The following is a 27951-nucleotide window of genomic DNA, read 5'->3' as shown; positions in this document are numbered from 1 at the left end:
GAAAGTAGTGGAAGCAGTTGCCCTCAACTCCACTTGACTCCAGAGCTCGTGATCTTAATGAGCCTCTGTTGTATAGCCTCCCGGGAAATGACACAGACATTTGCTTTAGTTAGTGATTGACTGTGCAAGTGTGACAGCTTTCACGTAGCAGAATCCATGTATTTATTTTGACTAGCACTCTTTTTTCCCAGTTTTACTGAGCAATAATTGATATGCATAACTGTATAAGTTTAAGGCAGACAGCATGGTGGTTTGATTTGCATATATTGTGAAATGATTACAGCAATAGGTGCAGCCAACGCCCATCTTCTCACATAGATACAATGCAAAGAAAAGAATGAAGGAAAGAAAAATTCTCCTTGTGATGAGAACTCTTAGGATTTACTCTCTTACCAACTTTCCTGTCTGTCATACAGCAGCGTTAGCTGTAGTCATCACGGTGTGCATTACATCCCTTCTACTTATTTATCTTACAACTGGAAGTTTGTGCCTTTTGACAACCTTCCTCCAATTTCCCCTGCCTCTAGTAACCTCAGGTCTGATCTCTTTTTCTATGAGTTTGTTTTTTCTTTTTTTAGATTCCCCATATAAGTGAGGTCATACAGTGTCGGTCTTTCTCTGACTCATTTTACGTAGCATAATGCCTTCAAGGTCTATCCATGTTGTTGCAAATGGCAGGATTTCCTTGTTTTTTATGGCTGAATAATATTCCATTGTATATATATACCACAACTTCCTTATCCATTCATCTATTGATAGACACTTAGGTTGTTTCCTTGTCTTGGCTGTTGTAAATAATGGTGATTGACTAGTACTTTTTTGGTACCATATGCAAATGCTCCTCTATTTCCCTAGCAAAGATGCGACTGAAGAAGCTAAATGCAGCCTGTTTGCTTGTCCTCTTCTTATCTGGAATGTTCTCTTCTCCTAATGTCTAATTTCCTTGTCACTGTCTTTCTACAACCAGTGAATCAACAACCCCATTTGTCCCTTTCATTGAAATAATGTCTGTATATTTTTGGAGTAATCAGAAGACAAAGATGTGTGAAGTAAGAAAATATGAAGAATATATTTTGATGGAGATTGTATTGCAGAATTAAGCTTTGAAATGCAACATAATTTCCTGTTTTTCCTTTGATTGAGGCTCTGATGTAAGGTGACTTTTTGCAAAGTATCCCCATGTCCTTTCTGATGGCAGCTCCAGCACACTAGAGCATCAAGCCCGGCTGTGGCCATCTGAGGGCCACCAGGATGATGGAGAAGGGATGACCCAATCCCCCGGCTGGGCTTGCGTGCTTTCCTCTTGGATGAAAGGATGCTAAGTATTAGGTTTGGCTGCCCGGCACCCCCACCAAGGCCCCGAAATGGTCTGGGGTGGGATCAGTCTCATACTCACCATACTCTGGGCTGGAACTTGCTCTAAGATGGGAACCGTGTCTTTATATTTCCAGAGACTTGTGCCGTGCCTGGCTCAGAGTACACACCTATTGGCTGATGAATAAGGAATAAATGGATGTGTGCCGTTTGAGCAAATGGAAGATGCAATGGCTTCTGGCTTTCAATATCACACTATTTTTGTGGAAATGTTGCAGTAGAAGAATGTTTCAGCTCACAGGTTTGGAACCCCTGAGCCAGACTTTCAAACAAAGCCTCAATACAAGAATTGGAAACTTAGAAGATTTCCAAGAAAAAGTTCTCTGCTAGATAAACTGACAATGTTGCTTCAATAGGAGTCTTTCTTGTGTTTCTCCCCTTACCAAATTCTTGGTGCTTTAAGCTGGCCCTAAATCTGTAGACTTTGCTCTAAAATTTGGAGCCCCCAAAAGAGCTATGCTATGGTATGTGCCAAATTAAGTAAACTGCAATACCTAAATATGAATATAAATGCCTGCACATAAATATCAGTTTATTGGGCAACTTGTAACAACTTCAACAAATGGTGTATGACAGTAAACATATGGTAATGACATTGAAGCCATTTTTTTGTTTGAAAAGAAAATTACTGTTTTCTATAGATAATAGCACACACATAATAGCATACCCCATCAGGCAGCCTTTCCCATTTTGCTTTCCTTTCAAACAGATGAGTGATGAGATGGATCTTGGCACACTGGACATTGTCTATATTGCAATAAACATTCATGAAAACAGCAAGGCCCCTGAGGCATTTTAAGAGCACCCACAGCACTGTCCCTCTCAGTGGCCCCAATGATCTTTTCTGGGTCTTGCACATGGTGCCTGGAGAGATCTGACAGAGGTGTGGCCCATTAGGGGATTTCCCAGAGCCAGCTCTGACTCTTAGATTATATTCCATTGATGTCTAGATCCAAGATCTTTCCTCTCCATGGAGGAATTCTGAAAGTATATGCTCTCAGCCCAGCCTTACTGTGTCATTCTAGAAGAAAATTCAACCTGATTTGCATGGTATTGTAACATGGAGATGAAATTTCCCCACTTGCCTTAACTACTGGTGGAAACTCCTACAGCCAGCAACGAACTTTGCTTGTTCCCTTCCTGTGACCCTTATCACAGTCTGTCTGGTAAGATACATAGTTGTGTGCATCTTATCACATCTTAGACTGCTTTCATATTTACTGGTTCTTTATGTAAATGTTTTCTTCAGCCCTTGCTTTGAAGGTCAGGAGACTTGGATTTGAATGCTGGCTTCACTACTACTAGCCGTGAAAAGTTGGACAAGTTATTTCTTCTCCCTTAGCTTTAGTTGTCGCAGCTGCAAAATAGGGAGAATAATGTTTCTGCCTCCATGGGTTGATTGAAGATAAATGAGACACCACTTGTGACATGCTCAGCATGATGGCTGGCTCATCGTAACAACCGAGAAGTGTCATCTGTCATTAGTCATGATACTCTTGGTAGAACTAAGATTTCACCCTAGATCTTTCCTCCTCAGGGAGGAACTCTGAGTGTCTGCTCTCAGCCCAACTCTAATTGTACTGCTGAAGCCCAAGCTCCTTCTCCCAGGGCCGCAGATGCTTCAGGTCTGCAGCCTTGCCACAGCGTCACTCTGCTCTGCTACTTTTCCATGTCACAGAGTCAGTGCAATGTGCCGATAGATTTGTATAATGAAGACTTGAGTCCCTTGAATGACTCAAGTTCTTGTATTAAGAAGATTAAGCTAACCTCAGGCTGTTCCTATCCTCTCTTCCCCATTCTCTCTTCCCCATCCTCAGCCCCTCAGGAGGTCCAGATGGAAAAATGTGTTATTGTCCATCCAACAACAAATATTTCTGAGCAATGACTTTGCTCAAGATACCACGCTGAGGCCATGGCATTTAAACAGGAGAGTGAGGCACAGTCTTTGCCTTTCAGGACCCTATGGTCCATGTTGCCAAGATGGGGTGCAGTGTTAAAAGGCAGCTGACAACACTGGAGGGTTCTAAGTGTTAACGGGGTGGTGCAAAGGAAAATAGGGTTGAAGGAAAGGAAAGATCAATGTAGCTGGAAGAGTCTGGTCTGGGGCTGATGGCCCTTGGCCTCAAGCAAGACCCTGAAGAGGAATTTGCTGTCTTGGTGTTCTCCATGTTGGAGAAAAGAATACTTCCTTTGTTGATTGACTCTAGTAGGGATTAAAGAAGATTTATACCAAATTGAAACAAGCAAAATCTGAAAGTGAGCTTAAGAAGGTGCAGTGATGGGGCTGGCCCCGTGGCCGAGTGGTTAAGTTCGCGCGCTCTGCTGCAGGCGGCCCAGTGTTTCGTTGGTTCGAATCCTGGGCGCGGACATGGCACTGCTCATCAGACCACGCTGAGGCAGGGTCCCACATGCCACAACTAGAAGAACCCACAACGAAGAATATACAACTATGTACCGGGGGGCTTTGGGGAGAAAAAGGAAATAATAAAATCTTAAAAAAAAAAAAAAAAAAAAAGAAGGTGCAGTGATTTATGACTCTCACCTCAAGACCTTCATTTTAAAGATGATCAGCATGAGCAGGCCTTGCCTGAAGGCGAATATTAACTAGTCTAATTATTGGACCTAAAAAGCAATTCCAGTCTTGATGATGTTTGTATCCTATTTTACACAAAGACTAGATGCACTAAATCTATAGCTCTTTCTTTCGACATCAAGAGTCTGTGTAAAAAATGTTGGCTTTAATAATATTTTTATTAAAATTACATAAACACAGAAAAATTCACTGGTCATAAAGCACAGCTTTGTGCATTTACTCCAGTGGACACACCTGGGTAACCACGGTTCAGTTCAAGAAAGAGAACATTTCTCTCCCATGCTCCCTCATAGTCATCAAAGGTAACCACTTTCCTGACTCCTACAGCATCGATTGCTTTCACCTGTTTTTGAACTTTATGTAAATAGAACCACCTAGTACCTATCATTTTACATCCAGTTTCTTCCTCCCAACATCACATCTGTAAGATTCACACGGGAGTTGATTCACTTGCTGTGCTGTATCGTATTCCATAATATGAGTACAGCACATTTTGTTTATCCATTCTACTGTTGAGGGACATTTGGGTTGTTCCTTCTTTGGGCTATTATAAGTAATGATGCTATAAACATTCTTATACCTACACTGTGCACATTTAGGTGCATTTTTATTTGGTATATACCCTGGAGTAGAATGACTGGATCATAGAGTATGCATCTATTCCATTTTCGTAGTTATCATCAAAAAGCTTTTCCAAAGTGATTGCATGAATTCACACTCCCACCGGCAATTTATGAGACTTACACACATCCTTGTCAACACTTGAGATTATCGTCTTTTAGTTTTAGCCATTTGGAAGGTAGGTAGTAGGGTCTCTTGGTGGTCTTAGTTTTTATTTCCCTGATGATGGAGGTCGAGCATCTTTTTGTGTGTGTATCAGCTATTTGGATATCTTCTTTTGGATAATAACTGTTCCAATTTTTTGCCCATTTTTTAATTGCAGTGACTGATTTTTCATTAATTGAATTGTCAGAGTTCTATACATATTCTGCATGTATATGGATTTGCCAGAACTTCATAGAGTCTAGTTATTGCAGATGTCTTCTCTCTGGCAGTCTTGGCAGCTTAGTGGTTGGCAAAGGCCTAAAGGGAAAAGGAAGATGAATCTTGGGCTCCCTTCTCCAAAATTCCTTTTTCTCAGGGATTTTGGTCCAAGACCTTGGTGTCTGGGTGGCCTTTTAATGACTCCCAAACATATGAGTGTGTGTGTGCCTAATATTTTATGCAGATTTCCTCCTAGTTTTTTGCATCAGAAGGGTTGTTCTAATATAAGCTTTTCCTCCATCTCCAGAAGCATAAGGTTAAGAACAAGACTGGTCATTTTGGGCATTTCAAAGGAAAACTGTAGCATGGAGAAGCATGTGTGAAATCCTAAGGGCAATCCCCTCAACATTTCACACACACACACACACACACACACACACACACCTTTACTGGGCTTGGGCTGAGGTGGGGTGGAGCTGGGACAAGGAAAGGATGAGAAAAGTTTAGCCAGTTGCTGTGCAGGGTTCTGCTCTCTGACCCTCGGGCCTCTCCCCAGGAGAGGGAGTTAAAATAAATTAGAGAAAAGTTTGGGGGTCCCAAAACAGTGTCTTTATATCCCAAGACTTTGGGCCTCTTGAGAAGCCCCCATCCAATGGAACAGCGAATTAAAAAAAAAACGCCAGTGCTAGACTGAGAGCCAGCGAACAGCTCTCAGGTCCTGTGTACCCAAGGGCCCCAGCGCCGTGGGAGAGGGCCTTCCAAAACCTGCCTACTCACCAAAGCAAGGCACACAGCTAGGCTGAAAATGGGCCAGCGGACTGGAGGCGGCCTCCGGGTTGAGATAAGGAGGGCACAGCCTATGGGAGTCCTATTGATGGGAGCCCATGGCCTGCCTGGTGGTGGCAGCATTTGCTATAAAGACCTAGGTTGATGCCCAAGTCCAGGCAAGATGGACTCAGGGAGGCCTGGGGCAAGTACGCCCATCAGATGTCTCTCCTGCCAGGCTGGCTTTGCCCTGGTTCTTAAGAACACCTCGCCCGCCCCACACCCAGCCTCCTCCTGGAACTTACTTCAGGTCCAGAGAGAAGAAGAAAAGGAGCAAGGATCTGAGGAGAAGCCTGAATTAACAAAATAAGCATCTAAAGGAGACCAACTTTGAAACTGGAGGGGACTGAATCTCTTGGGTGATGAGATTTAATATCCCATTATTGTTGTGGGTGGAATTGTGTCTCCTCAAAAGATATGTTGATGTCCTAACTCCTGGTACCTGTGAATGTGACCTTATTTGGAAATAAGGTCTTTGCAGATGTAGCCAAGTTCCGATGAGGTCATTAGGGAGGGCCCTAATCCAATATGACTGGGTCCTTATAAGAAGAGACGAGACGCAGACACAGAGACCCACAGGGAGAACACCATATGATGACAGAGGCAGAGATTGGAGCCATACGTCTACAAGTCAAGGACCGCCAAGGATGACAGGCAGCCACCAGAAGCAAAGAGAAAGCATGGAACAGATCCTCCACTAGAGCCTTGATGGGTTTCATGACCCTGCTGACACTTAGATTGCAGACTTCCAGCCTCCAGAACTAGGAGACAATACATTTCTGTTGTTTAAAGCCACCTAGTTGTGGGGGGGGGGGGTCCTTTGTTATGGCAGCCTAACACCATGGCTACAGCCACTAACTGGGAGCTGCTGGACTAAGCTGAGTTCAATTATGGAAAAGGAAGGACAAGTCTCTGTAACTGTCCCCAAGTTTTATATTACACTCAGACTTTGAGTCTATAATTCCCCTCAAAGGTAGCCTTTCATGTCACCTTTGGATCGGGTGACCCTGTGTCCTCAGGGTGCGGATCTGCCTCTCTCGTGGAGGAGTTCCCCAAGTTTACGTCTGCACCAGTGTCAACTGCCTTCTGTCCGTCAACACAGCGAGTGTCAGAAGGCTTTTGTTTTTCTGGTTCCAGTCTCATTAAGCTGGGCTGAACTAGCATGACTCAGAATTTCTACCGACTGAGGAAACAGATACGGTTTACAACCATGTGTACTTTGCAGTAAAAAATAACTCCGGCCAAGGTCTCATCAGGAAGAGACTTGCTGAAGTTACTCAGTGCCATTACGCTATTTTCTCCTGTGACAATGCACCATCAAGCTCGGCCTGTTGGGATGATTGAAGGGCTCTGGGGAGGCTCCTCGGTTAAATTGCCCTTATTGCTTCTAAGTGTCTGAGGTTCCATTATGTATCATCATTCCTTTGGTTCTTGAAGGCGTTGTCCATTTTCCAGTTAAGGCACAAATATCTCCTGAGAAAGTTCACACTTCAGCTCTTAGCAGCAGCCAACAGTTTATTGCTGTTTTCTGTCCTGGGACCTAGAAGAGGCACTGAGGGTTTAACACGGACGGCCACGGCCGGCTTCCTGGTTTGGCCCAGGGCTGGGTCACCATCATCCTCAACAGCCAATCTTTAATGACCATCCACCTAGTAACAATGACAATTAACTTGGAAATCTTGAACTGTATTTTCAAAATAAGAAGGAGTTCATTAATAAAATGACGAGTCCTGTCTTCCCCATCCACTCTGGGTCAGCCGCTCACTAGCTGTGTGACCACTGGCAGGTTGCTCCTCATCTGTGAAATGGGCTAATAATGTTACCTCCCTCCTGAGGAGGTTACAAGATGCAAAGGAAATAAATTCTCTAAAGCGCGGAGCCCAGGGCTTAGCCCAGAGTAAACAGTCAGTGAATGTTAGTGTATCATCAGTGTGTGAATTTTCTCTCCCTAGGTTAGTACATAGTTGAGTTTCTTCATGCTGTGTTGGTTTTGTGCTAAACTCATGTGTGTCATTCCACAGAGTGATCCATATGAATTCAGATATTAGTCCATCAAAAAGAGCAATAAAGACCCCCTACATTGACCAGAGCCCACATGATGCTTCCTATTATGTATTCTTCATATTTGAAAATACACAGAAGTAAAATAAAGCATCAGGATAAAAGAAATCCTGAAACTGTTTTTAAGCTTATATAACACGTAGATAGTGTTTACTGTATGCTTTATAAATATGAACTCATTTAATCCCCATATGATTCCATCAGGTAAATTGTATTATCCCCATTTTACACACGAGGAAACTGAGGCACTGGGGGTTAAGTCATTTCCTGAGGTCACAAAGCTAGTGTAAGAATTGGAACCAGGATTTAAACCAGACATTTAGACCCCAAGGGCTGTTAACTGTTATCCTATGCTGTGAGCGTGCGTGAACACACACACACAGGCTTCTCCTTCCATTATGCTTCCATTCACTTTCCTTGAAAATGTACGATGCTCAGAATGTTATAGACATTCCTTAGTGTAATCACGTCTGGGGGGATGGAAAGTAAGATGTCCAGGAAAGGAAGAGGAGTGGATTTTTAATAAAGAGGAGCCTCTGCTAAGGTGTAATGGTTTCTGGGAGGCAGAGAGGGTTGAGCAAGAATTGCCGCTTCTGAAGACTTCTGACAACATTCCTTCTCTCCACCCTCAGATGCAGAAGCCCATGAACGTGAGACGCCAGGAAGAGTCATCAGTGGCCAGCTTCCAGATGAAAGGAGAGAAGAGGAAAAAGGAGATTTTCAGAACCCAGTTGTGTTAAACATGGTAACAGAGGAGCCTAACAGTGAAGGAGGCAAAAAAGATAAGAGGTTCCTGCCCCTGGGGGCAAGGCATTCAGTTGCCAGATCAATGCATGGGCACAGCAAGGGATGAACGCAGCTCTGCAGAGGCCAGACGACCCACTGGGGTAGTGAGCAGCCCTGAAGTGCCAATGCTGTTCCAAGTCCTGGGCCAGTTACAACTACAACCCCCGCCCCGTCCCTGGCCCACTGTCTAGTGGGGGAGGGGGTGACCATGAGAGAGCAAATAGTCATACTGCTACGGAAGCACAGAGCTGGTTCCACGCAGACAGATCCTGGAAGATGTTCCCAGACAGACGCCATGTCTGCCAGGTCCTGAAGTGGGAGAGGGCTCCCAGGAACTTGCTGCCATTGGGCAGAACTGGCGGGGATGGTGGGGGGAGGAAGGGAAGTTTGGAAACTCTTCAGGACGTAACATGGAGAAGACTGGACACCAAATGGTTGTGGGAGTGAAGGTCGGACAAGGTCAAAGGCGGCCCCGAGCCTCTTGGGAAACCAGGATGTACTGACTGAGGTAGGTGGTGGGACAGAGGAGGAGAAAGTCTGGGGAGGCGTCCAAATGGGAAAGTGAATGTGGATAAAGGCCAGCCCTCCAAGGGGGTGGGAGTCAGGGAAGCGGTGAATCATATTGTCTTGGATTTTTTTTGTCTTCCCCCACTAGGAAGTCTTTTTGTACCGATGAAATTGTGTTGGATTGGAAATAAAAGAGGACCAAAATGTAACTTTCAGCGGGGGGCGTAGGCCGGGAAGAGCCTGGCAGGGACGGCGGTGTGGTGGGCAGGCTCTGAGGCTGTGGACCACTTGGGTGACTCTTGGACTTACTGCTTGCTCGTTTGCTTATCTTTCACAGGAGCTGGTAGACATTCTAACAGCAGGTCTCCGCCACCGCCCGCCCGTCAATTGCCCCTCCATTCACCTTGCCGTCCAGACAGTGCTGGGGAGACACAAAGCATCTTGAGTACTTCCTCATTACCTCATGGCAGTGAAAAGAAGATGGATTTTCCACCGCCTACTTCTTTCTCCAGTGGGTAAACATAGAGCGTCCTCAGCGCTTCTGCAAGAGCAGGTAGCAACAAGAGTGCTGCTGGTTAACAATAATAATCGGGGGTGGGCACACCTCTCAGTTAAAGTTCAGGTCCAGGAAGGAGTCCTCGCAAATGAATGACATCCTCTCGTTATAGAAAATTGTACTTTCACAAAGGAATTTCCTAAAACGTGACAAATTGGGTCAACCTATAATTGCTAAGTTCTATGATGGCCTCGCTGGCTAGGAGTATATATTTGCAGATGATGGATAAAGACCGTCTGTTGAGGTGAGAGGCAAAAAGTCTAGCAGCTCCCTGCACGAAGCTTCTGTTTAGTCTCCCGTTCTCAGGGCTGCTTGTTTAAAACAAGCCGTCTGTTTTTGTTAGGGAATTCCACAAGAGAAAGTGTGCTTGCCGAGACTCTCATTCCAATGACAGGGAATAATGAAATACGCAGAGTTCCCCATCCCTTCCTGGAGGGGGCTGGAGGTGGAGGTGCTGAGGAAGGAAGCAGAGTATTCCAGAGGTTTCAAGAGTAGCCAAAAACTGTGTTTTCTTTCTTTCCCTTTAAAAAAATGGAAAAATAGAAATAGTTTAAAAACTTGACACAAAGCAGGGAGAAATCGTGGGCAGAAAGATTTCATGGATCCTTGACTTTGGGGATGTTGATAGTAGTTTTATAAGAATCTAGATAAGATAATTGTAATGTCAAAATGATTTTTAACTTTTTTTTATGGACACCTATTCTTTACATTGCCATGATACAAATCTAATCTCTTAACGGCAAGGTTATGTATAGTCCTATATCTAATTTAAAAGCCTGAAGTTTGGATTTTAAAGCTTGTGGCTTATTTAAAGCTTATAATTAGAAAGTTTGGATAAAAAGAAAAAACAGTCACACATTCAAGGTATTATTGCTCTAACTTAAGACAATAAAGATTTGTTAATTCATGCATCTGTTAATTCAATAAATATTTATATTATGTGCTAGACAAAATTTAAAATGCAGATTTTTTCTACTTGACACTATTTTTCCATTCTATCACTAAAGTTTGTAAATTCTCTTTAAAAATGCGGTAGTATAAGGCTGTCCAAAGAATTAGGTTTAAGTCTATATGTATTGACATGTAAATATATTAGTTCATATATTTATAAATATGTGATGTGTATGACACATTTGATGAATATTTACTATAATTGTTATAGGATACCCTAAGACTTTATTTTTCTTTCTTTAGAGATATATTGGACTGAGAAGCAACTGACAAGCATATAAATCTAAGCTCAAGGTCAGGCTTTAGCTCATTTAATACCCCAGCTTTGAAATTAAAACCCCACAATTATATGTCATCACTAAATTATAACTCTTTAAGGAGGTTCATAATGTTTAACGTGTACCTATTCAATGACACACAGGTACACCTAAATGAATTTCACAGCTCTGTTTACAAGGAGAAAGCCGCTAGGTCAATTCCCTGTCAGGCATCCATGCTTCAGGTAGTTTAATTTAAAAAAAAATCACTTCCCTACACCAGGTGGCTCTATACCAGCAATCCTCAACTTCCAACGTGGCTTAAGTTATCTTCATCAGTGAACAGAAGTCTATCTGTTTTTCCTCCCTTCCTACCCACTTAGAACTTGACATCCAAGCCCCAAACCCCAATACTTTCAATAATAACAAGCAGCCGCATTTATATAACAGAAAGTTAGGAAGCATGTGCTGTTGAGGGCTGAGGGGAAATGACTGAACATAATGAATAGGTTTGGGAGAAAGGAGAAGGAATTCAGGAAGAGTCCAACCAGAGAGGCGGCGACCCATCCAAGAGCAAGTTTTATGGGACGAGGGAATTGAAAAAGTGGAATTGAAGGCCATAAAGGGAAACTTGAGAGAAAAGGCAAGCTCATATTTTGTAAGTTTTGCATTTCACAGAACGTTTATGGGTTCAGCAAACACATTTCCTATGCTGAGGGCTCCAGTGAAAATAAATGCTGGCCCTACTACTAGCTGGCGAGCAAGAGTTGATTCAACGTCATAGGGTAGATAGCATTATAATAGGTACTGTATTTTGATTCAGAAAGTATCAATGTTTACATTTTCAGTTATGTTTATCGGATTGCTCATAAATTATGAAAAATGAAGCAAACTTAAAACAACATCACTTTTATCAATTTAGAACAATCAATGCCAAAGGCAATTTTTTTTAAGGATATATCTTTTTTTTGGTGAGGAAGATTGGCCCTGAGCTAACATCTGTGCCAACCTTCCTCTATTTTGTATGTGGGATGCCACCATGGCTTGATGAGCGGTGTGTAGGTTCATGCTGAGATCCTAACCCACAAACCCTGGGCTGCTGAAGCGGAGTGTGTGGACTTCACGATGCCACCAGGCTGGCCCCAAGGATATAGCTTTTGAGGGTGAAGTCTGACGTTAAAAGTCTTTCTCTGTATTGCTGTGGGTTACGAGGAGCCAGACTAGTGCATCAGCATCTTGGGCTGCTCCACTCAAAACTCACAAATTTCAGCGGGGCACGTTTCTTCCCAGGGAGCATGGAGGACAGCTGTCTCCCCTTTGAAGATGCCTGGGGATGCCTTCTAGCTCTGGGATGGAGTAGTGACAGTCCTGGCCCTGGCCAAGAGAGAGTCTGTGGGATTAAGCAAGGTTTTTAGATCTGGAATCTTGAGCAATCTTCAAAACAAATATAGAACTTCTATCACGGGGTGGTAATCCTACCAGGAGACCTTACGTTTTGTAGTTTTTCTTCAAAGTTGTATAAGTTAGACTCTAGTAACTTGTCAGTGGGAGTAAGCACTGGTCAAATGAATCCAAGAAAAAGAAAAATCTATCAGTCATGTGCACAGGTATGCCCCCACCCCCTACGACTCTACATCTCAACTACACACCATACACATGTGCAAATGGTCTGAAGACAGCGGAGAGTAGATCCAGATTTTTGGGTTAAATGCGGCTCTTTCAAATGGTAATCAGGCCTACTACCTTCTTTGTTTCAGGAGTTTGAAAAATGCAGTGAGCTCAATCGTGCAAGCTCCTGAACAGACAGCTGGAAGACCCGTTTGTATTTGGCCAAGCGATCTTCAGAAAGGAGAGATGTGGCCTTCCTCGAAAAGGCTATCTTCTAGAAATCTCGACTTCCCCAAAATTAGCCTGACCCACTGGCGGAGTTGCCTGCCTGTGTTGGGGAGATGGCTAGACTTGAGTCAGTGTGGTCTTTTTTGGTTTTTTGCTGAGGAAGATTTGCCCTGAGCTAACATCCATGCCAATCTTCCTCTATTTTTTTTTTTTTTTTAGTATGTGGGCTGCCAGCACAGGATGGCTGCTAACATATTGGTGTAGGTCCATCCCTGGGAACCAAACCTGGGCCACCAAAGCAGAGTGTGCTGAACTTAACCACTAGGCCACCGGGGCTGGCCCAGTGCAGTCTTTACCTGTTTACTAGATCCTGGGTGCTGGGAGGGAGACTGCGTGTAGCTTGGGAACGTTACGGGGAGGAAGTAATAGAAAAGCATAACGTGGAAGTAACCATTGCTAGAATCCTCATTTGCACCCACAGATAGGCTGTAAAACTGCCTTTGAGCCCATGGAGATGGGTATTAAACACAGTCATTCTTCACTGGTATTGCCATCGTGTGCATGTGTGTGTGCGCACACGCGCGCGTCTAACGTCATTTCTGCAGCTGGTGGGGCCCAGGCTGAGGCAGAGAGTTCACACAGCAGGAAGACTGTCTTGCCTCAGTCGCTTGGAAAAAGAGAAAAGAGGGCAGAAAGCCACAACTCAACAAAAAAGAATCTTCTAAAAGCGAGAAAGACGTTTTAAGAGAGCTCTTTTGACATAGAACTCAGGAAGGACAACTCGTTTGTTGAGGCCGTCGGCTCAGTGTCCTGCTACCAGAAAGCCCAGTGAAATACTGCACAGTACTGGAAAGATTTTGGAAACAAAATTCAATTCTGCAAACATTACGAGGCATCTTCTGTGCGCCAGAAAATGTACTAAGTTCCTGGGGATAAAAAGCTGAATTGGGCATGACCCTTTACTTCAAGGGGTTTGGATCTGGGCAATTTAAGTACGAAGACTGTGCAACAGAATATGACACAAATGGTTATTTCTGGGGAGTGGGGTTACAGCTAATATTATTTTTAACTTTTCAGAAAATCATAGGATACTGTAGCTGAGTAGCTTGGTGGCTGTGAAGTGAGTGGCTGGTGAGGAGAGTGGAGCCGCCTCTTTTAACCTCCACGCTGTTCTTGTCTTCCCCAGGGGGGGAGTTTGAATTTATCTCTGGGAGTAGATTTGCCCGAATTGGTTCTTTGGTTATTCTACAGGAAGCTGATCCTGCTTTATAGTGAAGATGACCCAGCTCTTCTTTCTCAGTTCTCTTTGCTGACCCAACTACACCTTGTGAGGGTTCCGTCTCTTCTCAGTCTACAATCTTGACCTCCGGTATTTCAGCCATGTCCATGGCGGTCCATTCCTTCTACATGCCGATCATTTCTCGGTCCACATCTCCAGGTCCAACCTCTGTTCTGAGCACTAGCCTCTTAGATTCCCTGCAAACCTTTCCCAAATATACGCTCCAGTCTATTCTCCACCCCTCAGCTGGACCGGTGCTGAAAACCCTTTAGAGGGTTCTCATTGTTCTAAGGATAAAATCTAAAATTCTTAACATGCCTACAAAAGCATGCATGACTGGCTCTTATTCGCTTCTCCGGGCGCATCTCCTGTGGCTCTGGCCTTCCTCCCTTTCCTACAGTTGGCCCAGCTCTTGTGCACCCCGGAGCCTCAAATCCGCCATTCTCTTTATCTGGAATCATCCAACTCAGTCATCCTTCAGAGCTCAGCTAAAATGTTGCGTTCTTCAGGGGGCCCTCTCTAATCCCTTAGAGCCATGTCAACTCTCATTATATGCTCTGTGTCTTTAGCAGAGACATGGAAAAGAACTATTTGTAAAACGATCTGTTTACTATCTATCTCCTTCAGATTGTAGCAATTACAGATTCCAGCCCTACGGGCCTAACACAGTGCCAGTTGCTGAGTGACGCTCTGTACATGCACTAATAAATGAGTGAGATTAGGAATTGGGGGCTGATTTTCTCTTCCTAACATAACATGAATGTTTATTTTTGCTCTGAACAGAGCTGAGTGTCTGTAGATTATTTTTTGTTTATTGGAGGGGGACTAAGGTTGACGGGGAGGAGAAACTTTTTTCTCTCTCCGCAAGGCCCTGGTGGCATTGCAGCCTGGACTCTGGTGGGGGCACACGCTGGTTCCCTCTCTGGGGCTCCTGCTAAGGAGAGAGATGCCCTGAAACCTGTGGATGGTTTCGCCTCTTTGGGACCATTATTTGGTTTTAAACGTTTTTCTTTTCCCTTCTGTAAGTCCCTTCTGTTTTCCCAAGCCTTCTGTTAAACGTTGACCCTCACGGCTTGGTCGGGGCTGTGCTGGGAGGAGCAAAGAGAGGCAAAAGCTGTAGGGGACAACGCAGAGACAACTTGCGGTTGAGGGAGTGGCAATCAGGAATGAATGGCCAGCTGAGGGGACAAGTGCCAGCAGGGAGAGGGCTGTAGAAATGAGATTCTTCATCTGGAATGTGCAGGCGTATTTCCGGAGGGAACTGGACACCGCCTGGACTCCATGAAGTTCCATAGTGTGCCACCATTGACTCATTGCCTGTCAGCTCCAAATCCATCCTTTTTGCCTTCTCTGTAAAAATGGATCTGGGCCCTTTATACCATTTCCTCTGCCGGCTGGCATGTTGTTAAGCCTCGTCCGTAGAGGGAGTGGGGAGACTGGGCAGGAGGCCAGAGCTCTGCCTGCTGGTTGCTTTGCTCTTGCAGCCGGCTCGGCATTCTGGGCCATGCCTCCAGCATCGGGATCCTGCCGTGCAGGGCAGCCAGCAGCACCCAGTGGTCTCCAGCCAGCATCTCCTGGCACCCTGCTCTTTGGGTGGTTTTGTGGTGAAGTGCTTCTGTGGGACACCCTTCCCCACACGCTAGACAGTAGATTTGCAGTAAGTTCCACTGGCATGATACCACAGTGACAGAGGCTGCCATAGTGAGCCATGGCTGTGCTCTCCCAAATGGAGTCTAGGTCTCAGCCCACGGAAGGGGGAGGCTCATCCTTGGGTGCTCTTTCTTGGCTCTAAGGGTTATGGCTGCTCCTTAAATCTCCTATTCCTATTTTCTTTTGCATTTTCTTTACTTCTTACTAGTCAATCCCTCATTGCTCCAAAGCCTGTTGTAGTTAATAATTTTTTTTGTGTGAGGAAGATTTGTCCTGAGTTAACATACATTGCCAATCCTCCTCTTTTTTTTTTCTTTCTTGAAGAAGATCAGCCCTGAGCCAACATCTGCACCAATCTTCCTCCACTGTGTATGTGGGATGCCTCCACAGCATGGCTGATGAGTGGAGTAGGTCCACACCCATGATCCAAACCCATGAACCTGGGCCACCAAAGCAGAGCACATGGAACTTTAACCACGTGGCTGTGGGGCCAGACCCAATCCTTCTTTATATTAAACTTCCACTGTTTAAGTACTGCGTGGTTTCTCTCTCCTGATTGGACCTAGACTGATACACACAGGATGGGGCTCAGACTCTGAGCACTTGGCTGACAAGGGAAGGTGTCTCTAGAAGACTGAGGGAATTGGAGACATTTGGGCTGTACGTATTTTTCCGAGTTTGTGCAATGAACATATGACTTACATATGCAGAAAAAAGAAAAAAATTTAAAAGTTTGAAAAAATGCAATACAAGAAGCAAAGGGGACAAAAACATTCAAAAAGACCCCAGTGTGGTAGGTGTGTGGCAGAAACAAGTTATGTGCTAAGGGGGGAAGTGCCTTAGAGGAGGTGATGCTTGAAATGAATGTAAAGGGTGAGTGGCAGGGGGCACTTTCCCAGGCAGACACATGTGTGCACTGGTGTGGACACAGGACCAGGGAGAGCCTATGTCATGGGAAGTGGTCAGTCACCAGCTCAGTGTGGACAGCGCCTGTGGCGGTCAGAGGTGGAGTGCCAGGTCTGGGTGATCACAGCAAAGCCTCATGGCTTCATTTAAAAACTATGGGGTGGGTGGGAAAGTGGACTCCATTTGCCTTTTGCCGTCCGCAGCTGTGAGAATCTTCCTTGCATATCTTCGACCATCTCCAGCTATCCTGGAGCTTCACTGACCAAGGGCCCTGGCTGCTGTCCTCTGAAATTCATCTCTGGGTTTGTACCCAAGGCCACACTTCCCACCTGGCTGCTCCCAGCCAATGACTGGGAGTGATATGGGCAATAAGGCAGGTGGGTTCCAAAGAGAATTGGGAGCCCATGATGAGCAACTGGATGTAGGACTCCCCGATGATGTTCCCTAGACTGCATGGAGGTTAGAATGATGGGGTCTCTCTCCTTTACTGGGGGCAGAGTTGCATAAAGCCTGGCTCACTCCCATCCCTTCCTATTTAATCCCACAGCCATTTCCCCTAAGAAAATCCTTCCACGCCCAGCCCTGTCTTGGCGCCTGCTTCTTGGAGGACCCACATCAGCACCTGACTACGCCTTCCTTCCCTTCCCTCTCCTCTCCAGCGAGAGCCTTTGTAAAGGCGAGGCCGGCGATTGTGGGGACACAGCCTTCATTCCCGCTTCTCCTGGGCATTCTCCCCCTTCTGTCATCCGGGCCCTTGGCCTACTCAGGTTTCCCTAATGAACCCTGCAGCTTCTCCATCTGGAAAGTCCCAATTCTCCTGGACTCCGGGGTCACCATCCGAGTGTCACCTCCATGTCTGTCCTCTTCTCGGGACGGGAAGGAGAGACTCTCCTGCCTGCCGCAGGAGACTCCAGATTCCGCCTGCTTCTGTCCTTGGTGGCACCCGAGGGAAGTCTCCGCTGTAAGCTCTTTGGGGAAGGGACTGGATCCTATTCACGCATCGCATGCACGATGGCAGGCAGAGCGCCCAGCTCCTGGTAGGCGCTTCCTCAGCGCTTGTTGAGTTCTTGGTTTCCATCAGTTGGGACGTCCCAAAGAAAGCGCAGGAGGCGACGGTCGGAGCAGCAGGCAGGAGCGCGGGCCCCCCCAGTGCGGGTGGCGGGGTCGGGGCCCGGCTGGGCGGGCGCGGCGGGGGATTGGCGCGGGGGATGGGGAGGGCTGGGGAGGGGAGGGCCGGGCGGCGGGGCGGGGAGGGAGGCGGGCCGAGCGGCCCGGGAGGAAGGTGCGGCCGCTCCGGGCGCCACAGGCGCTGCGCGCAGGGCGAGGGGCAGCGGTGGCCGCGGCGGCTCCCAGCCCGCGCCCGACGACGATCGAGGGACCCCGGCAACTTCTCCGACTCTCCCGGGCGCCGCCCCGCGTCCCCGCGGTGGGGGCGCGGCGGGGACGGCGTGTGGCCGGCGGGGCGGCCCGCGCGCAGTGCCCAGCGGTGCACCGGAGGTAAGCGGCGGCGGGGCGGGCGGCGGCGGGCGAGCCCGGATCCCTCCCCGGCGCGCTGCCCGGCCCGGGGCGCTCGGGGCGCTCGGGGCGCGCGGCTCCCGCGGCGGCGGCCGCCCCGCGGGCGGGCCCGGTCCCCAGACCCCGGCTCCCTCCTCTCTTCTCCGCTTTGTTCCCGGGCCCTCCTCCCCCTGCCCCGGGAGCTGCGCCGGGGGTCGCGGCTGCGGAGCGCAGAGGACGCACGAGCCCCGCGCCCCGGGCGCTTCCATTTCCCCCCGCGCCGTCTGGCCGGGCGGAGACACTTTCCAGAACACTCTGCCACGCGGTGCCCTGGCCACCCCCAGCCCTGCCCGGCGCTGGGCTCCGGTGTCAGCGGGTCCGCGCGCAGAGCCGGGCGGGGGCGGTGCGGGGCGCGGAGCGGGGGACGGGCTGGAGCGCGCGCCGCGGCGGGAGGGGGCGCAGGGCCACCGCGCCGCCCCCCGACGTCCCCGCCGGGCCGGCTCCGGGGCCGCCGAGGTGCCAAGTTTCTGGGAAAGCCGACACGTTGTGTCCCAAGTGGATCATATGTACCAAAAACAGTTTAGGAAGAAAAGAGTCCATTCTTCCCACGATTGCCTGGTGACGGCCGTCGCTTTTAAAGGCAGGGGGGTAAGATTGCACGGGGCGGTTTATCTTTAAGAGATGGTGAAACTCAATATGGATGAGCTTCCAAGCCTCTTCTTTTTAAATAGCAAAATAGGGTAACTTTATTTAATTAGGGGGAGAAGGGGGGAGCTGCTAGGCCCTGAAGGTAATTCCCTTGCTGGGGAGGTTTTCCTGTGTTTCCTTGCCTGGCCCTGTAAGAGGCTGCCTGGTGACACTTGTCTTCTCGGCGTCGTGATAGGATCTTTATTCACTGTGGGTTGAAGATCTTGGGGTTCTCTCCGTGGTTATGCCCCCATTCTCCCTCCTGTTCCTCCGAGGCCGCTGACAGAATTATTTCCACGGCCAGCACCTGGCTGTCTCCACGTGCCTCTCCAAAAGATTTCAGCCAGAGTGCCTCTAAAAATTTTTAAAATAAACCTTCCAAGTCTCTTGCAGGTGCGGACCATCTGCTATAAATATGTCGGGCCTAGGCTCTGAATAAAAAGTGTCGATTACCGGGCTTGTGGTTTGAGCATCACCAATAGAACTTAAATATTAAAATGTTACAAATATTTCCTGATATTCCTTAAGGTTTTCATATTCTGAAAATGTAGTCTTGAAATTAGTGCAGGTCTAAAAGCAACCTTGTTTTCCGTTGCATTTTACTGGCTCAGCTTATGGGGTGAGACGTTGCTTTAGGGTATCGGAGATTTTTGTGCTTGGTAAATGTAAAATACAGCAAGGTGTCATCGAAGAAGAGCTTACCTCCACGTGCCCTATAAGGTGCTTCGTAATCTGGTGCCTGGCTGCGTTTCCAGTCTCATCTATTTCTCGGGCCGCCCCTCCCCCTCCCCCCTTACACATATGCGCGAACGCACACTGCCAGACCCATCAAACTCCTTTCAAGTTGTCATTTCCAAACTCCTATCTGGAATGAGTGAACATTCTGCTTACACTGCGCTTCCACCACTTGCCCATCTGCTGATTATCCACACATCCTTCATGTGTCAGTCAAACGCCTTCTCCAGGAGGCTCTCCTTCCTCATTATCTCTAGGCGGTTAAGCTCTCTTCTCTAGGAGTCAATGCCTCTACTAGAAAATGATTTTTTTAAACATATCTGGTCATGCCGCCTTGTACAGTTGTGCAAGTTGTGCACTGCACAAGGTCAGCCTGCCCAGTGGGCAAGTGGAGGCTGAAATCCAATTTTTCCTCCCCTGGCCACTCCCCTGGCACACCCCTTTTCACTGGAAGGGGACACCTTTTGTAATTCACTCCAAGGCACAGTATGCGCCAGTGGTGATTCTGCTTCAGCCTCTCCCCACTACTGTACTCAGCACCCATCACAGAGACTGACAGAGCAGGAACTCAGTTAAGCTTCTTTGAATGAATGTGAAAAGAAAGAATCGTTTCTACAGAACTGTAAAAAGAAACAAGAGTTGGGGGACAGGTTTCTCATGGACGTCTGTACGTAGGTGTGTGCTTCAGTTACTCTGTCTCGTGTCTGGCTGTCCCAGCGATTCTGAGACAGGTGTCTTCTACTTGATTACAGGGAAGAGTCTGGGAGTGTGGACTCACGGGTGGGCGTCAGAGATGTGTGCTGACACGTGGCTGCCTTTCAAGGCGCTGAGGTTTATACTCTAACCCTGATGTGCTGAGAGAGATAAGGGTGTAAGAATCTCGAAAGTAAGGCCGTAAAGAACTTCGCTCACTTTAACGTGCACTAATAAATCGGATTGAAGTGCCATTTCATATACAAGAACTTAAGTCATCCCAAAGTGACATGTTGCAGAATTAAACAAGAAAGTAAGAAAAGAAGGCTTTGAGTCTGATTTATTTAGATTCTTCAACGAGATCAGCATTTCAGATCACAATTTACATGTGAAAAATGCGGTTTTCATGTTGGGGCAATTTGCAAGCTCAGTTGGCTGCAACATTATAAATACTCCCAATTTGTATGTAGTTAAAAACTTCTAACATTTTGTGGGGTGATCTGGAGATAGTCTTCAAGCTACAATCAATATATGGGTCATCTCATAAAAATTTATAAAATGGTGGTATAAAAAATCATATACTTGTAAATGTCAAAAGAACTCACCAGTTGTAAGGGATCCTGGAATCTCTAGAATTCATAGCATAGAATAATTTTAACTTTAAAGACAGTATAGAGCGATTTTCCCTTTTATGGGTAAGGAAAGTTAAGCCCAGGGCCTGGTCCAAGGTCACAGAGCTTTACGTGGGGGCATGGCCAGGACGAGCGCTCAGATTTCCTGGCTCGTAGTTCATTCCTCTGTTTATTCCAGCACCTATAAGAACAGCCTCTGTATCTTCCATCGTTGGCTTCGGTTGGGAAATCTCGGAGGTGCAGACAAATTTCAGTCTCTTGGGGAGAAGAGGATGCCCAGCACCCACCAGGATGCCCTGTGTGAAGTAGTCACGTGATAAATATTTGCCGAATGAAAGAATGAATGAATGAGCGGGTTGATAGCTTACTTATTTAGAGTAATTTATGATAAAGCACACATCAAAGTCCGTTAGAGTCCATTATAGTGGAATTTGGCCTATGTGTTTGTATTCCTTAAATGCAGTAAAAAGTATTGGAGAGCCAGCCCTGATGGCCTAATGGTTAGAGTTTGCACACTCTGCTTCAGTGGCTGGGGTTCAGTTTGCGGGTGTGGAACCACACCACCCGTCTGTCAGTGGCCATGCTGTGGTGGCGGCTCACACAGACGAACTAGAAGGACTTAGAACTATACACAACTGTGTCCTGTGACTCTGAGGGGTTGGGGAAGGAAGAAAAAGGAGGAAGACTGGCAACGGATGTTAGCTTAGGGCAAATCTTCTCCTGAAAAAAGAAGGAAGAGGTGGGTAGGAATTGTTTTCTATAAAAGAAGCCAGAACTCCCAACAGAAAGATGCAATATAAACACTCAGGATTTGGAATCGGTAGGTCTGTCCAAAAGCCAGCCTTGTTCTGCCAGCCTTAAACATCGCCAGCCTCATTTCTTCATGTAACCTCCTGAGTCTCAGGGTTGTTAGAAGGAGCAAACATGCTCACATGCGTGAAAACACTTTGCAAACTTTGGACCACGGAACAGTAACAAGACGAGAGTCAGAATCTGTGGCAGGGAGTGCCCCCGGGCCCTGTGCCGGGGCTCTGTGTGCATTGTCCCATTTGTTCCTCTGAGGCAAGCAGCACGGCCCTTGTGGAATAAGGAAGAAACTGAGGCCTACACAGCTGCCCTTCAACACGGAACAGGTGCTGAGTGAGCCCCAGGACAGATGAAGTCCCTTTAATCTCTGAACTTCAGTGAGAGAACCAACTTCTAGTGGAGAAGAAGGGCAAGTGACATGAAGTGACCCAAAGTGAGTCACTTTTGTTTTCGGCGGAGGAGTGATCTGCATTCTAGACCAGCCACTCTTCAGATTGTGATGAGTGGATTAAGAAAGCAGGCCTGGCAGAAGGCGGGCAGTTGTAACAGTGCGGATGACCAAAGGCAGCAGGAATAGGGTAGTGAGCACAGACAAGGGGAGAGATTCCTGGGACGGCCTGGTGGCTTAGTGGTTAAGTTTATGAGCTCTGCTTTGGTGGCCTGGGGTTCGAGGATTCAGATCCCAGACGTGGACCTATGCACGGCTCATCAAGCCATGCTGTGGCGGTGTCCCACATACAAAATAGAGGAAGATTGCCAGAGCTGTTTGCTCGGGGACAATCTTCCTCAAGCAAAAAGAGGAAGATTGGTAATAGATATTAGCTTAGGGCCAGTCTTCCTCACTAAAAAAAAAAAAGAAAGAAAGATTCCTGAATTCTGAGGGAGGTGAAATGTTGGCACCTTGGCGAGTGAGAGAAGCGGAAGGCAGAACAGATTGTATCTGATTAAGGATGTTCCCTGATCTGAGCAACACAGAAGGAGAGGATGGGGGACCTGTGGGGGCCCCTCACCCAAACTCATACAGTTATGAATGGCGCAGCTGCACCTGACCCAGGTCTGTCTGATTTCGTGTTCCTTCCTCTCTTCCATCCTGTCCCAACTGTTGTTAGCATGTCTGTAATTGTAAATGAATCAAGGATTTTAATAAAAACAATCCAAATGAGAAAGCTTTAATTTTTGTGAGTTAGTTGTTCATCATTTTAAGAAAGACCAAGAAGGGCCCAAGCTGAAGCCCTCCCACAGACTGAGGCCGGTACACACGGGCTGGTGCCCCGAGAGGGTTCCCGCCAGGAGTGTGTGCTGTATTTCCTACCTGGGATCCTGTCTGGCCTGGGATCCAGCCGGCTCCTCCGCAGGGATCCCGTCCAGCTGGAAGTTGGTCTGCTTTGTTTCCATGTATGAGGTTTGCAGATTGAGTAACAGAATCTGGACAGCAGCACTCACTGTGTTTGTGTAGTGTTGGGTTACAAGGTTTCTCTTAAATTCAAGGTTAGATTTCTGAATGTGTCTCTTGGACGTGGTTCTTCAAGAGTTCCCGTTACTAAGTGATTCCTTTGCACTGGGAACAGGATGTAAAAGTAGAGTTTTGCAGATTCTCTTGTCATTGGTAGTTTGGGAAATGACATAGTAAATACACTTACAAATCTTCTCTGAAACCGGTAAAAGCGAAGGATTCCCAGTACCTTAAAAAATCTAGTGATAGGAGGCCGGCCTGGTGGTGCAGCGGTTAAGTTTGCACGTTCCGCTTCAGCGGCCTGGGGTTCGCCGGTTCAGATCCCGGGTGTGGACATGGCACCGCTTGGCAAGCCATGCTGTGTTAGGCATCCCATGTATAAAGTAGAGGAAGATGGGCACAATGTTAGCTCAGGGCCAGTCTTCTTCAGCAAAAAGAGAAGGATTGGCAGCAGTTAGCTCATGGCTAATCTTCCTCAAAAGAAAAAAACAAACAAAAATCTAGTGATGGGTCTTAGTGCAATATTGAATATTATTATTTTAAAAATCATAATGGTTTTTTGTCTAGTAAAGAGCATTCTGTGCCTCAGGATTTTCATCTGTAAACGGAGGGTGACAGCCCTGCTTTTCTCTTAGAAGATTGTTTTGAGAGTTGCGAAATTAATGAATTAATTAGCATAATGTGCTTAGAACCCTGGCTGCTACAATGAAGGAGTTCCAGAAGTGTTAGCAATTCCTTCCTCCCTCTCTCTCTCCCTCCCTCCCTCCCTCTCTCTGTCCCTCCCTGCCTCCCTCGTGTGATTGGCAGTCTCAAATTATGTAAAATAAGGCTGTTTGGCAGGATGGAGCTGTGGGTCGGGGCGGCAGAGTGCAGCCATACGCCTTCATTTTTCCGTTCCTTCGCACCTGTTCCCTCTGTCACTCCCTTTCACAGTTCTTCTCTGTGAGGCAAACTCCTCATTATCCATTTAGACTCAGCGAAGCCCTGGGACCGTGAAGCCCTCTTCTTGTGCTTCCAGGCGCTTCGTTAGGGCGTGGTCTGTGTCAGTCATTGCCTTCATCGGATGGTGTTTAGTTGTGGATGATTTCTCCACCGGACGGCGAGGGCTTCGCTTGTTTGATTTTTGTTCTCCTCCCAGGGTCAGCATGGTGTTTAGTGGACGCTCTTAAATGGTGGTTGATAGAATGCATGAAGTGTTCACTGAAATTGTTTTTAAAGCTGCTATCCTGATTAGGAAGTTGAGTGACCCTTTGCCAAATATTTGACCCTTTAAATGGACTTCACCAGTAATAAAGTGCTAAAAAATAAATAGCAGTTTCTCTGTCTTTCCTGAGTGTGGAACAGTAGCGATGTTGTTATGCTGGGTGTTAATCGGTCTAGATTCTGGTTTGGAATGCACCTTGTACTCATTGGGCAGGTCACCCAAACATCTGAGGGCCTTGGGCTCTTCAGGGAAAAGATGAAATTGTTCTCTGATGACTCCCACTGTCTTCTGGTATCTGAGGCGTCAAATCCTTCTCGTTAACTTGCCTCCTCAGGCTTCATGCTGAAGTGGTGATTGGCAGAATAGTAATCATACCTACCCTACCACTCTGGGTAACCCGTTAACCTGGTTTAAAATGGATTTATTGCCCTTTCAAAAGAGGGCATTTATACATACGAGCAGAAACTGAGGACAAACACATCTGGAATACATTAAAATGAATTCAGTTATTTGTGTTGATGGCATTCGAAACTTCTGGAATCAATACCTACTGTGTGAAGACATGAAGCTTTGATGAACATCTGCCAAATCAGAAACCAAAAGATTTTCCCGTTCAACTTGTCCATTTTGAACTTTCCCTCTGGTATATTCAGTTGTTCTAGAATCCATCGTTATGTGGAATAACTCTCCCTGCACAACTGTCTGTTGAACTTCTTCTTGGGAAGTGCACTATGTATCACATTGGCAAGTAACTTCATTTTACACCAGATTTCAAAGAAAATCAGAAATCTCACTGGTTGAATCCATTCATTATGGATCCACACATTCAACGTCTGCCAGCAGGTCACTTTCTTTCTTCTTCTTTGTTGGAATTTTGGTGTTAGAACTGGAGAGCACTGATTTCCTGAGACCTCTAGGCTCATCTCAGATGTCATCCTTCTGAAGCTCTCTGTGATCTTTGAAAGGATCTCTTTTCTCATGAAAAGGAACACTGCCCTCACCGCTCTCAGAATCCATCTTCTAAATGGCGGCGTTGCCTGCACAGTAGTTCCTGCGTATGTGTCTGCATCCTTCTCCCATCCCAGATGGATTCCTTATTTACTATATAAAAGTGATGCTTTCATAAAGTTTGCTATTTCTCATGTTTTGGGACACATTATGACTTTTGTCAGTGCCTTCACTTTTCTCCACTCTGCCAGACAACAAAGGATGAATTGTTTAAAAGCTACTTGTATGGTTCTTGGTATTTGTCTAGTCAGAGATAATAAACCAGGTAGTCAGCATACCACAGTGAAAAGAAGACTGGAGCTCAGGGTTCTGGGTAGATTAAAAAGTGCTGAGTTTTGAGGCCAGCCGGGTGGCATAGTGGTTAATTTTATGTACTTCATTTCGGTGGCTTGGAGTTCGAGGGTTCGGATCCTGGGCACGGACCTAGCACCGCTCGTCAAACCATGCTGTGGTGGCATCCACATAAAATAGAGGAAGATTGGCACAGACATTAGCTCAGCCACAATCTTCCTCAGGCAAAAAGAGGAGGATTGGTAACAGATGTTAGCTCAGGGCCAACCTTCCTCACACACACACACACAAAGTGCTGAGTTTTGAGTAGTTTTGTCAGAAAATAGCTGCATGATCTTGAACAAAACATGACGTTCTCTCTGGGTTTCCATTTCTTACTTTGTAACTTTGGGGGGCAGGGGAGTCACATTGGACCAAATGATTTTTTTTTTATTAACATTATGATAGTTTACAACCTTGTGAAATTTCGGTTGTACATTATTGTTAGTCATGTTATGCGTACACCACTTCACCCTTTGTGCCCTCCCCCGACTCCCTCCTTTCCCATGGTAACCACCAATCAGATCTCCTTGTTTATATGTTAACTTCCACCTATGAGTGGAGTCATACAGAGTTCGTCTTTCTCTGTCTGGCTTATTTCACTTAACATAATACCCTCAAGGTCCATCCATGTTGTTGTGAATGGGACAATTTTGTCCTTTTTTATGGCTGAGTAGTATTCCATTGTATATATATACCAATCTTCTTTATCCAATCATCAGTTGCTGGGCACTTAGGTTGGTTCCACGTCTTGGCTATTGTAAATAGTGCTGCGATGAACATAGGGGTGCATGGGACTTTTGGAATTGCTGATTTCAGGTTCTTAGGATAGATACCCTGTAATGGGATGGTTGGGTCATATGGTAGTTCTATTTTTAACTTTTTGAGAAATCTCCGTAATGTTTTCCATAGTGGCTGCACCAGTTTGCATTCCCACCAACAGTGTATGAGGGTTCCTTTTTCTCCACAACCTCTCCAACATTTGTCACTCTTGGTTTTGGATATTTTTGCCATTCTAACGGGTGTAAGGTGATATCTTAGTGTAGTTTTGATTTGCATTTCCCTGATGATTAATGATGATGAGCATTTTTCATGTGTCTATTGGCCATCCTTGTATCTTCTTTGGAGAAATGTCTGTTCATGTCCCCTGCCCATTTTTTGATCGGGTTGTTTGATTTTTTTGTTGTTGAGCTGTGTGAGTTCTTTATATATTATGGAGATTAACCCTTTGTCAGATAAGTAACTTGTAAATATTTTTTCCCAATTAGTGGGCTGTTTTTTGTTTCAATCCTGTTTTCCCTTGCCTTGAAGAAGCTCTTTAGTCTGATGAAGTCCCATTTGTTTATTCTTTCTATTGTTTCCCTCATCTGAGGAGTTAGGGTGTCCGAAAAGATTCTTTTGAAACTGATGTCAAAGAGTGTACTGCCTATATTCTCTTCTAGAAGACTTATTGTTTCAGGCCTAATCTTTAGGTCTTTGATCCATTTTGAGTTTATTTTTGTGAATGGTGAAAAAGAATGGTCAATTTTCATTCTTTTACATGTGGCTGTCCAGTTTTCCCAGCACGATTTGTTGAAGAGACTTTCTTTCCTCCATTGTAGGCCCTCAGCTCCTTTGTCGAAGATTAGCTGTCCATAGATGTGTGGTTTTATTTCTGAGCTTTCAATTCTGTTCCATTGATCTGTGGGACCAAATAATTTTTAAGGATCCTTTCAGCTATAAAACTCAACAGTTCTATGCAGCAAAAGAGTGTAAGGAAGCAGAAGAAAAAATTTATAAAAAGTTAAAAATAGTGTATCTGGAATGTGCTGTTATGCTCACTGGCATTTGCACATGACTAGATGACAGACAGCCATCACCCGACACTAGTAAGGAGGGTAGAGCTGGTGAGCGTGTTGGGTCTTGGTGAATCCAGATTGAGTAATTAGACATTGCTAGGAGGTTATTATCTGTGATCTTGGGCGCTGTGGATAAGGTGAATTTCAAGGCCTCTGAAACTGGGTGACGGGGAATTTGGTGATGAACTAGAAGAATGGCCAAGGAGGAAACTGAAATGAGATCGATGCCTTAATGGAGGCGGTGAAGTGGAAATATGGAGAGCCTGGCAGGTTTAGAATGTATAAACAGAACAGCTACGTGGAATATATGTGAACAAAGTAGCTACATGGAATTTATGTAAACAATGTAGCCACGTAGAGTATGTGTAGAACGAAGAAGCCACATTGGAGCCAAGTTAAGGCTACTAGGAGAGCGTTGGTAAGATGATGGCACTGCTGAGTCTTGATGTGACAGGTTGTAAAGATGAGCCAGAAGAGAATTTAGAGAGAAAGGTCAAGTCTCGTT

General features: G+C 46.1%; 2 protein-coding genes across 13 annotated transcripts in view; both read left to right on the top strand.

The window, feature by feature from the left end:
* Positions 1–16193, top strand: part of SCAF8 (SR-related CTD associated factor 8) — a 210809-nt gene extending 194616 nt beyond the window's left edge. For 4 of the 9 annotated variants that reach the window (XR_011434435.1, XR_011434433.1, XR_011434432.1 and 1 more), the window contains 3 exons: positions 8470–9131; positions 9468–9683; positions 12652–16193. The gene's annotated coding sequence lies outside the window, so the exon portion shown is untranslated. Of the gene's footprint in view, positions 1–1451; positions 1616–8469; positions 9132–9467; positions 9684–12651 lie in introns of those variants that run through there. The other 5 variants (XR_011434430.1, XR_011434429.1, XR_011434434.1 and 2 more) reach the window with 3 other exon arrangements.
* The window catches only part of TIAM2 (TIAM Rac1 associated GEF 2), a 234265-nt gene continuing 215883 nt past the window's right edge, over positions 9570–27951 (top strand). The window contains exon 1 of one of the 4 annotated variants that reach the window (XM_070256444.1): positions 9570–9683. The gene's annotated coding sequence lies outside the window, so the exon portion shown is untranslated. Of the gene's footprint in view, positions 9684–17817; positions 18063–27951 lie in introns of those variants that run through there. The other 3 variants (XM_070256443.1, XM_070256446.1, XM_070256442.1) reach the window with 3 other exon arrangements.

This window comes from Equus caballus, chromosome 31 (assembly GCF_041296265.1).
Source record: "Equus caballus isolate H_3958 breed thoroughbred chromosome 31, TB-T2T, whole genome shotgun sequence".
Lineage (NCBI taxonomy): Eukaryota > Metazoa > Chordata > Mammalia > Perissodactyla > Equidae > Equus > Equus caballus.
The sequence above is the reverse complement of the archived record's forward strand: the minus strand, read 5'-3'. Positions and strand labels throughout refer to the sequence as shown.